The sequence below is a fragment of the Kogia breviceps genome, chromosome X (genome assembly GCF_026419965.1).
Source record: "Kogia breviceps isolate mKogBre1 chromosome X, mKogBre1 haplotype 1, whole genome shotgun sequence".
NCBI lineage: Eukaryota > Metazoa > Chordata > Mammalia > Artiodactyla > Physeteridae > Kogia > Kogia breviceps.
Window position 1 is genome coordinate 39372556 of NC_081330.1, and position 11947 is coordinate 39384502.

At 36.6% G+C, this 11947-nt stretch overlaps 1 protein-coding gene across 5 annotated transcripts in view; it reads right to left on the reverse strand.

The window, feature by feature from the left end:
* The window catches only part of PWWP3B (PWWP domain containing 3B), a 35298-nt gene extending 24477 nt beyond the window's left edge, over positions 1-10821 (reverse strand). Inside the window, exons 1-4 of one of the 5 annotated variants that reach the window (XM_067024162.1) lie at positions 10724-10814; positions 7908-8092; positions 6956-7037; positions 1418-1603 (exon numbers count right to left, since the gene is read on the reverse strand). The gene's annotated coding sequence lies outside the window, so the exon portion shown is untranslated. Of the gene's footprint in view, positions 1-1417; positions 1604-3815; positions 3901-6955; positions 7038-7907; positions 8093-10723 lie in introns of those variants that run through there. The other 4 variants (XM_067024165.1, XM_067024164.1, XM_059051445.2 and 1 more) reach the window with 4 other exon arrangements.
* Between the last annotated feature and the right edge of the window lie 1126 nt (positions 10822-11947).

An 11947-nucleotide genomic window follows, 5' to 3' on the forward strand; every position in this document is an offset into this window, starting at 1 on the left:
AAGAAGGAAGGGGAAAAGAAGAAAAGATTTCAAAATGAGCCATTGAAGATATGAATGTGCATGTGATTGACTGGTACATCTAGATATAGACTGAGAATCAACCAGTGAACTCCAAATCATCTAGAAAAATCCTTAGGCCATTAATCTGTATATGACTGCCTGGTTAACCACAAACACAGTGATTTTACAGGCATCTATTGCCTTAGGGCTACTAAGCAGTTTCCCCCTTCTGTGCTCATACATATCCTGAAAACTTGCAAGGAAGCTTGAATAAACAATTCTGAATGAGCAATACTCAAAGAAACGGGAAAGAGAAAAAAGAATAAGCAAAGGGATTTCTCTGTCAAAGGAGAAGGAAGGTGGAAAATAAAAATGGAGAAGACAGACAAAGAGATGAATAAATACTGGGCACCAAAGAAACATACTTTGGTTGGGGAAATATATTTAAAAATACAAGAAAAGAGAAATAGTTCTATAATGTCCCTGTATGTAGGCCTATTATAGTTATTAAATATAAGGAATGAATGAGTGTGTGTTATGGTGGGAGCTTCAGAAAGGGGAGTGTTGAGGAATGAAATGCATCAGGGACACCATTGCTGTTATTGGGTGCTTTGGTATTTTGGGGCCTCCTGAGGTTAATTCTAGGGTGATCTTTTACACTTTTAAAGTTATCAGTGCTGCTCTATCTAGGCAGCAAGACACAGGTACTGGGGGTTGTGTCTCTTGGATTCATACAACAACACAATGACCTCATTAAGAGGATGAGCTTAGGAGTCAGATATTTGGAATGGCTGTCATGGCTACTTATTAGATAGGGTAGTTTTCAAGGATTTATTGAGAGTTAGGCAGTTGGCTGGGACCTGCAAGTCTTGCATAAGTAGACATCATCATACTCATTTGCATAACTTCTTTTTTTAAAAGAAGATTTCTGCCTTATTTTCAAAGCACAGAAATATACTACCTAGTGGCGATCACAGCCAGTGGCTCTCCTTAGATGGCCAGTGCGGGCCTTGGGGCACAGAAGGGCAGTTGCAACCTGGACTGGGGCTGCGTCCTGTGTCTTCTGTATTATTTCTTCATAGGAGCTTAACACATTTAATTCTTTCCTGCTTAGAATCTGTGGTTTTCATTTAAAAAGTATGGTCACTGGACCAGAATCAAAACAAATTGCATCTCCCTCCCAAGAGGGAGGAGATATGGGGATATATATATATATATATATATATATATATATATATGTATAGCTGATTCACTTTGTTATAAAGCAGAAACTAACATACCATTGTAAAGCAATTATACTCCAATAAAGACGTTAAAAATAAATAAAAATAAATTCATCTTTTCAAAAAAAAGAAACAAATTACACTCCATATTCTCAATTTAACCATGTTTTAACATGAGATGGGAAGAGCCTTACCCAATATCACGTGGATCATGCAGAGTCTGGCCCTATGATCCGGTTGTTTTTATTCTCACTTCAACTGCTTGTCCAGCAGAGCCTTCTCCCTGCTCGGCAATTTTGTGGTTGTGCTGCCTTTCTGAGGCTCAACTGGCATCACATGCAGATTCCCCAGGTCGTGTACATCTCTGATATTAACCTAAGCTGTCCAAAAGGAGACAGGGAATCAAACCAGTTAAATGGAAAAGACGTAAAGAAGCTTCCCTACCAAAACTTTAGCAGGCATGTCATTCTGAAACACACGAATGAGATGAAATCTCATGTGTGATGTAGATGACTTATTTTCCTTCTTGTTCTTGTTACTTGAAATGTTCTTTGTGACACAGTTATGTTATTAGGTTCATGCTAAAATCATCCCTCTAGTGAAAAGTATGCTTTGGGGACAGGAAAGAAGGGAAATAACAATTGACTTGTTTCTTCTAGGCCAAATCTGTGTAGCTTTGTTTTCAAAATGTTTCTGTTTGGGTCCCCACATCAGTCCTCGTGTAGGGCTTTTTCTTCTAGGCATGTACAATTTTTTCAATGGAACTACAATCATATTCTACATGTTGTCTGATAGTCTGCTAACATAAAATACATTTCATGGCATTGTTTCCTTACTTCATAAAAATACTTGCCTAGAGAAAACATGGAAAACCCTACAAGCGCCATCTTGTGACCAGTACCAGAGCTGCATCCTGTTAATACTAGATCCTTCTTAAGGGAAAAGGGTGGGAACTTATATCCTGGCAAGCCAGCAATTTTCTCAGGCTTCTAGAATATACCATACTCAAATTTAGGGTTTTGTTATGCATTACACAAAAAATGGAATGCTAATGTCTTTAGTTGCAATGGTCTGACAAAAAATTGCATGTTTACTGAAAATTGAAAAGATAAGATTTTTAAAAAGAAAGTATAATTCTGGAAAAATGATCAATATTATTATTTCCTGAGTATCTTTCAATATTTTTCTTTACATACATACATGAATATATATAACTTCAAAACAGCTTTTTACCGTGCTCAAGCGCACAGTTTGAAAGTTTTTCCATATTAAGTATTTTCAATGTGACTTTGTTTCAATCAATTCAAATGTAATTTTCCCCCTCATTTGTAACATTTTACCTCAAACTTTTTTTCTGATATTGTTAAGAAATGACTAAATATGCGTTAAGAATTATTTTATAATAGAGATAATAAGGACTGTCCTGTCTCTCACACTATACAAATAATCCCATTTAGTGTAGGTACCCTTCTATTTTTTCTGATGTTGTTACACATATTGTATTAACACAGTCCTCTATCTTTAAATGACCTAATATGGTGTTTGCCATTCTTCAATTTGCATTTTTCAGCTAGTACTACTTCTCAGACATCTTTTCAAATCGCTACATTTTCATACTTTTGTCAGCTATTTAACGTTCAATTGTAGTTGTATGGATGCACCACGTCACATAATATTTTTAAAACTGCTAGTAGAAATAAACCAAATCCTCTCTCTGTCTCACTCTTAAAAGATATAAAAAAATGGTTATTGCTGACCATGGCCATACCTATGGTCTGAAAGAATGAGTTGCAAGGAGGACACAGGCAGGGCTGTAGCCAACACAGCAACCAGGCTATGCGCTTGATCAGGTCCAGGAAAATTTCCACTATCGGCAAAAGACTGGCGGGGGTGGGGGGGGCGGTATATCTGAATGTCTGTGTTTGTCTGTGAATGCTTATGTGTCTAAAACTAAATGGGTACAATTTGTTTCAGCTTCATTTTGCTCTACTAATTATAAAAATTATCATGGAATAAAACGGTTCTAAAAATGCTGAAACTGGTTAAAATATATTTTGAAATCCCCAGAAATCTGAACACTCCAGAGATGCTGACTATTAACATGGGAATCTAGTTCCCTCTGTAAGAAAAATGCACATACTTTTTAACAAATGTTATCACTCAACAGCATATCTGAATCCCTTCCACGTTCGTTGTACATTTATATTTGTGGTTGTATGTGCCAAGCACTTTTTATGGTTACATTTTTCTATCAGTTATTTTTTGTAGAATAATAAATGTTTAAATATAATAAAATCTGTAACAAAGACAGAAACATGGAATGCCATGTAAAAAATTAACATGAACAGCATGCCTCACTTAAGTCTTAATTTAGATGCTGTAATCTGATCGCCCATTCCCACACTGTGGACTTCAAAAAATATCGAGAGAAACTGAATTTTCCAGGGGACTGATTCTGTCACAGTAACAGGAATTTCCCCCAAACTATATTCTATTCCCACCTCTCCCAGGCAATAGTCTCTATTTTTTTCACCGTAACACTAAAGCCCGAAGAAATTCCCAGAAAAAAACTAGCTTTAAGACAGCCATTACCTTGAAGCTTCTTGTCAGCTGCAGCCTCGTGAAATGTAGCCACTCCCCCAAGAGTGGCCAGGCACAGCTCACATCCAAGCTTCTCAGAGGATGCTCCGCCCCCCTCCCTGTGATGGGGAAAGCAGGGGGCCTTTCCCTCAATTAGAGGGAGGAGAATCGCCAAGTTAACTGAAATTCACTTAAAGGGGAATAACGTTCATTTTTAAAGGATTTGAAAGAGAAATGGCAATATGTGTCTCTTTCATTTCCATTCAAACCACAGGGGTAGGTGATTTCCTGAAGAGAAATAGCAAATCCCTTTATCATATAGTAAAGACCCAGTTGAAAATATCTCTTACATATTTTTCTTGCCTTTTCTGGTAACATTTCTACAAATTATTTTAAGACTCAGCTGGTCAAGGTCCACTAAAAGACCACACAAAAGTCTTTGTGCTTGCAGTGAATTAATACATTATTTTGTGGAGAATTAAATCTCTACAATTTTAATTCTTCTGGCCGTGGGACATGATATGTCTCTTTTGTACTCAGTTTATCTCCTTCATCCTTCAGAATGTTCCAGTTTTTTTCAAGTAAAGTAATTTTTTAAAACACAAAACATCAACCAAAATCCTTAATGAGGAGAGATATGAGAGATACGTATCTGAATATACTAAAACTGAAAAAAAAACTACTTATGGTAAAAAACACTATAAAGCAAAGTTGAAAACAAGAATAAACTTGACAAACTGTTTTCCATTCAAAAAACAGTTCTAAAGTAGCTCTTGCAAATTAATCAGGAAAAAAACTGAGGTTAAAAAATGAGCAAGGGACATAAATAGACAATTCACAATATTTTGAGGAAAAAATTCTTACCCACTCCCTACATTTACTTTCCTGTGAGCAAGCGCAAGCAGTGCAACTACATCTCTGCAAGGGTATCTCTTTCCTTCTTGTACAGTTGCAAACCTCCAGGCTGTTTGGTAAAATTGTTTAAATTTGTTGTTTTAAAGCCCGCTTGACTCACAATAATCAATGCCCTGAAACTTACCTTCACCTTGTACTAAAGCTGACGTTTAGGCTTCCATCTGCAACTTCATTTGTTTTTTTTGTTTGTTTGTTTTTTTGGTTTCTTTGGTTTTTGTGGTACGCGGGCCTCTCACTGTTGTGGCCTCTCCCATTGTGGAGCACAAACTCCGGAAGCACAGGCTCAGCGGCCATGGCTCACGGGCCCAGCCGCTCCGCGGCATGTGGGATCTTCCCAGACCAGGGCACAAACCCGTGCCCCCTGCATCCGCAGGCGGACTCCCAACCACTGCGCCACCATGGAAGCCCACTTCACTTGTTTTATATCAGTTTGTTCAATTTGTTCAGTGGAGGAAGGGAGGTGCTATTCAGTGGGGCTCCTCAAAACCCAAACATCCAAAATAAAAATTAAAACTAAACAATCCATAAAGATACTCACCTCCCCTAATAAAGAGATGCAAACATAGACAGCAATGAGATTTCACTTTTCTACCTAATTTGACTTATAATGAGGCCAAAAAATGATACAATGGAGAGTTGACAAAAGCGTGAGGAGATGGGCACTCTTGCTCACGTGCAAGGTCACAAAGCTGGGAAGACGGCAAAACAAAATCAAAGCCAAAGTCTTATCAGAATCCCAAACAGAAAGATGTGTTCTCTCTCCACCAGTACTCACTGCCTCCTGGGCTTGGAATCCTGTCTATTGAGTAGAACCAAGGATGATGTCATTCACCTTCAGATTGTAGGGGAATTAGTGAATGTAACCTCCAGTGAATGTCAACCTATGTCCTTCCTGGTGAACACACTGGCGAACCACAATAATTTTCAATAATTACCGTACTTATCTATAACTCTCCACCTCTCACACAAATTAAAAAATATATTAATGCACTATGCTCTTGCACTGACCATATGTGCATTATAGTTTCACCTAGCCATAGAGTAGTTACGATCTGTCTCTTTTGTGTTGCAGGGTCCTGGCAGTTCAATGACTGAAAATCATTTGTTTTGCAGGGAAATGCCCATTTCATCCTATCCTCATTTACAATTGGCAACTTCTTGTTCTTGTGCTTTTGTTGTTTGCAATTTCTAATTCAATATCCTCTTTTATTGAGCTTTTTTGCTCACAAAATATTCAAGAAATTAAGAGTTACATTTAGATTTTTATTGCCTTTAACCTAGGGGTGTTGTTTCCTAGGAAGTATGTAGCCAAAACCTACATACTGCCAGTGGAGCATTCTGAGGGTTAGTTCTCTTAAGATAATGTTATGCTAATTCAAACATAAAAAATTATAAAGTGTAGGTAAAGTTGGTGAGGCTCTCACAACCCCACCCATCATCACAGTGAACAAGTAAACACAACTCCTGTCTCTTGCCACCTCTGACTAATTCAGGTTAGAGAAACAGAGCTGCAGTATGACACAGCTCTTCCTGTGATTAACAAACAGAGAGAAAGGAAACTGTCTGCATCAGGGGCTCAAGAAAGAAGCCATCATTCTTCCAGACACATATAATAGAAGGGTCAGGTTGGATCAAAATTATTCCATTCACCAATCTAAGTAAAGGACATCAAAGTTTCTTTGGTGAGGAGATATGGATTTCTGTCTGTAGAACCCAATGTCTAGCCTTGGGTTTTGTCACAGAGGCATTATGACAGAGTTACGTTTTTGACGTGTTCAAACAGGTAAGCAGGTAGGCAGACAGCTGTGGGTTTGAGACCTTTACTAGCTCAGTGGAGAGAAAATTTTCAAATCCTTGATAACTATGTTAACTTGTCATGTCCCCATGACTCACAAGCATCTCTGACATTAACCTAGGGTGTCTAAATATTAAGCCACATTTAATGGTACAATAATAAAAATAGTTTAGTAGCTGTCTAAGTGTGAAGTGAGAGACCGATGAGACAGGAAGGAGGGAAAAGGGGGAAAAGAAGTCCTAATTTAACCACAGGGAAACTGAATTTGCACATGTTCAGTTAGTGCACTGGGATATAGACAAGAACTCAATCAACAGATACACAATGTACTGGAACATTCCTCAGGACCCTGGTCTGGTTCTAGCTGCCTGGTTTTCTAGAAAATCAGTGTTTATGAAGAGCCTTTAACCTTACTGTGTTAGGGTTAGTAAACGGTTCTCACCTGCTGTAGCCTCTTCTTATCCTCTGAAACTTCACAAAGTAGCTTGACTAAAGTGTTTTCAGTGGGCGATAACTGGATTAGACTGAAATATGGCAAAAGAGAAAAGGGATCAGATAAGAAGTTTACGCTCTTAAGCAGAAAGAACGTGGGCAATGAGGATGGAGGCAAGATACAAATCAGAAAAATAAGTAGTGCATATCAGACAGAGGAGGTTGGGGACATGGACATCTTTTGGGGAGGGGAAGGAAAACAGAGAAGAATTATGATAACACAAACTCAATATCACATCTTTATTATTTCTCTTGTACTGTAAGAATGGAATGCATGTTGGAGGGGCTTTGGAAGTGGCAGGAAAATTATTTGTGTTCCTGGATAATTTGGGCCTTTTAAATCCCACTGCGTTATCACAAGGGAACGCTGGACTTTAATGTTTCCAAAGCTGCTAGTGCTGCCCTGTCTGTCCAAAGCAACCAAAGATCTCATGGACACAGATAGTGAAGTTCAGCATCAATAACCTTATTCAAGAGAGTATGCAGAAGTCTATTCAAGGAAGGCTGTGAGACCTTAAGCAGGTCTTAAGAAATACTTGTAACTATGCTATCTAGCATGTGGTGATGACAACCTAGCAAAGGTATCAAGGATTGTAGAGTCAGGTCATTGGCTGGAACCTCTGGTAGACACCTGAATAGCCTCTTGCACTATTTCTTCATAGTGGTTTTAATACATGAGATATTTCCCCCAAAACTAGAAACTATGACTTTAAAAACAAAACGTTATGGCTGCAAAACCAGGAGCAAAATGAATTGTATCTCAAATTCTCAACCTAACATGATTGTACTATGAAATGTGACTTTTAAAATGCTATGGCTGCAAGGCAGGAAGCAAAATAAATTATACCCCAAGTTCTCACGTTTTTAATGTGAAATATTTCATGAGATGGGAAGAGCCTTACCCAATGTCATGTGGATCGTGCAGGGTCAGGCCCTGTGATCCGGTTGTTTTATTCTCACTTCAACTGCTTGTCCAGCAGAGCCTTCTCCCTGCTTGGCACTTTTGTGGTCGTGCTGACTTTCTGAGGCTCAACTGGCATCACATGCAGATTCCCCAGGTCATGTGCATCTCTGATATTAACCTAAGCTGTCCAAGGGAATCAAACCAATTAAATGGAAAGGACATAAAGAAGCTTCCTTACCAAAACTTTAGCAGGCATGTCACTCTGAAACACAGGAATGAGATGAAATCTCATCTGTGATGTAGATGCCTTGTTTATTTTCCTTCTTGTTCTTGTTATTTGAAATGTCCTTTGTGACACAGTTATGTTGTTATGTTATTAAGTTCATGCTAAAATCATCCCTCTAGTGAAAAGTATGCTTTGGGGACAGGAAAGAAGGGAAATAACAATTGCCTTGTGCCTTTCTACAGGCCAAATCTGTGTAGCTACTTTTTAAAATGCTTTCTGTTTGAACTCTCACATCAGTCTTTGTGTGTTTTTTAATTTTAATTTTATACATGTGCAATTTTTCAACGAACCGCAGTCACACTCTACATACTGTCTCATAACCTGTCTCATAATAGAAAATACGTTTCATTGCTTTGTCCACTTTATGAAAATGGTTACCTGAATTTAGGACACCTGGCAAGCGCCATCTTGTGACTAGAACCAGAACTGCAGACACTCAGGTCCTTGTTTCAGGAAGGGTGGGAACTAGAGCCATCCAGACAGAAGCCTTCTCAGGCTTCTAGACTTTTTCATTAATTTAAGAGTTGTGTTCGTGTTATAGAAAAATGGGATCATATTTCCTCATTTTAACATTTGTTATTATAATATCTTTCATGCATATTGTATATCTTTCTTCATCTTTCAATTTTTCAAGAAAAAAACCAAATCCCCACAATAATGTTCAAAATATAATGGTTTGCTCTATATATTAACAGATTTTTCTTATACATAATAATAAATGTGCATATTTTTTGAAATCAGAACTTTATCCCTCCTAAGAATATATTTTAACATCTTTCCACATCAATAAATATTTTCTACATCATCTTTTTGTGAATAACTTTTAAAGATTATTCTACATTTCTAAAATTTTTTCTCATTTTCTCACAATGAAAATTATTCAAGCTTACTATTTTAAAAATAAGATTTAAAAATGGAGAAATGTAATATATAAAAGGTTGAAATGTTCTGTTTCCAACTACACTTATATATCCCCAATTAATAAAGTAGCATGTATATCTCCAAAATTTTCTTACATATAATGTACTAATATTATTACAGGCCATTCTGCAATATGCTTATTTTTAGAGTATACCTTCTACATCCTTTCTTATTTTTGCATTTAGCTCATTGCATTAGCTTATTCTTTTTACAGCTGCATAGTATTCAAAATTATGGATGTACTATCCTACGTGACTATTCCATAATATGTTTTAAACATTGTTGAATTATTTCTCAAAAGTACATAAAAATACAAATAAATATCTTCTGCTTGAACCAAAGTCTGTACAATAGTCTAAATATTTGAACTGCAAGAAACACACAAGCAACCAGATTACCAGCCTTCTCAGATCCATAGAAAAATCCACCTCCAGCTAAAGACAATGGAGTGTGTGCGGGTATCTATTTAAATGTCTGTAACACAATGGATTTTTCTCTTTCAGCTCCATTATGTGTTTCCAAAAATAAAATCTAAAGGTACATAAAATCTAAAGAAGAAAATACTCACTATTCTTTCTCCAACCCGAGTTGTTTACTTCTTACATTTGAGTCTACTCCCCTTGATTTTCCCTCATCATATATATATATATATATATATATGTGTGTGTGTGTATATGTAATTTCAAATAATGTATTCATATATATGTACATATTAGAATACACTATTTTAAATTACATTTATTCACCAACATATTTGAACACGTTTCCATGTCTCTATATGTTTACACATTTCTTTTTGGCAAGTAGTTTTTTTCCCCCATGTTTTTAAATTCTCATCTCAGTTTTTTTTTATGCTGACATAGCTACTCATGCTAAGTGAAATGTGGGAAAAGAAGTGGAAAATCTCTTCTCTTTTTTCCTTAGACATTTATTACTAGATATATTGCTGTGTTTTATTATATCAATATGTCTATTATTCTTCAGTTTATGATCTTACAAATATTTTTCATAGTTCAAATAGGACTATATCATTCTTTTGATAGCTAGGTAGAGATGTAGACAGTGATCGCCCTTTGCACATCCATAAAAAAGCGATCCTCTTAAGACATTGAGTATTCCCTGACAATAAACTAAACTTCTTATTGCCAGAAGTACTTAAATTTGCAGTTATACATTACTTCAGATTATTACTATACAAACTCCACCAAAACAGTAAGATCTGTTGGAAACACAATCAACAACCAAAGTAATATAAAAAGCCAACACTCCAAACTAATAACTTCATTTTTCATTTGGCATTATCACAATCTTTTTTTTTCAAAGTAAGGAAGATTAATTTTCAAGTTTTGTTTCATCATTTATCTCTGTTACCATTGCTTTTTGACTGAAAGTTAAAATGCCCTATTCGAAAGTCAGATTTTGCAACCTCACGAAGTATTTTTTTCCGCAGGTGTAATCTGATCACCTCCCCCACTTTTAAAGTGTGTACTTTAAAAATATCTGGAAGGAATACAAAATTCAGATATAATTCCCTCACAGAAACAACGATCTCACAAAATGACACTCCTTTCCCACGACTCCAAAGCAGCAGTACCTTCTTTTCTCACCTTAACTGCCAAGTCTCCAGAAATCTCCGAAAATAACTAGCTTTTTACGACAGCCATTACCTCCAAGCTTCTTCTCTTCTCTCTTCGGCGGAGGCTTCCGAAGTCTGTATGTAATGCGGCTCCTCCCCCAAGACTGGCCAGGGCCGGCTCACTTCCAAGCTTCTAGAGGATGCTCCGCCCCCTCCCTGTGATGGGGAAAGCAGGAGGTCCTTCCCTCGTTTAGAAGGAGGAGAACCTCCAAGTTGAACCGAAATACAGTTAAAGGAAAGAAATGTTCATTTTAAAGAAGTTTAACGTGTAATGGAAACATATGTCTGTTCAATTTTCTTTTAAACCCCCAGGGTCTGTGATTTCCTGAAAAAAGAAAAGGAGGTAGCAAATCTCTTTTTCATATAATAAAGATGCAGGTAAAATAATCCTTACATATTTTTTCAGGCTATCTCTCATACTTTACCTCTGGTAAATTTAAGACCTGTTAGTCAAGCTTCACTAAAAAGCATGCTAAGTGTCTTGATTGCGATTGTAGTGGATTAATAACTTTATTTTAGGGAGAATTAATTCTTTACAGTTTTGAATCTGAACCTGGAACACAATACAGTATGTCTCTCCTTTCATTCAGGTCTCCTAATACTTCCTTCCTTAGGTTATTTCTAGAGAAAAATCCCCAAACAAAATCTGACCAAACCGAAATTGAAAAAAAAAAAAAAAACAATCGTAATATCACAATAAGCCACAGTCAAAAATCAACCACAAACTTAGAAATTCTTTTCAATGGATATGATTGGGTAAACAAAAATATCCCTAAACTAGCTGTTATATTTCAATAAGAAAGAAATGACCAACATAGTAGAATCAGACAAAGGGTACTAGCAGACAATTCATAATGTTCTTTCCTACTTGTGATATTTACTTCCCTATAACTAAAGTTCCAGCAGTGCAACTTGTGGGCTCTTCCTGCTTCTTCTAGACAAGAAAGGCCTCTAGGTGATGGACAGTTTGCTTAAATCTGGGTTTCTGTTACACTCATTTTATTCTCTTAATGAGCAATATCCTGCAATTTATTTCCCCCCTTAATAAAGCTGACATTTTGTTTTCATCTGCTATTCCATTTGTTTTATTGCAATTTGTTCATTATTTTCAAGATATGACAGTTGTAAAGTTTTGTGTACCCACTAAGTAACCTCAAAATGTGTAATACTGCAAAAAATGTATACTAGTACATCA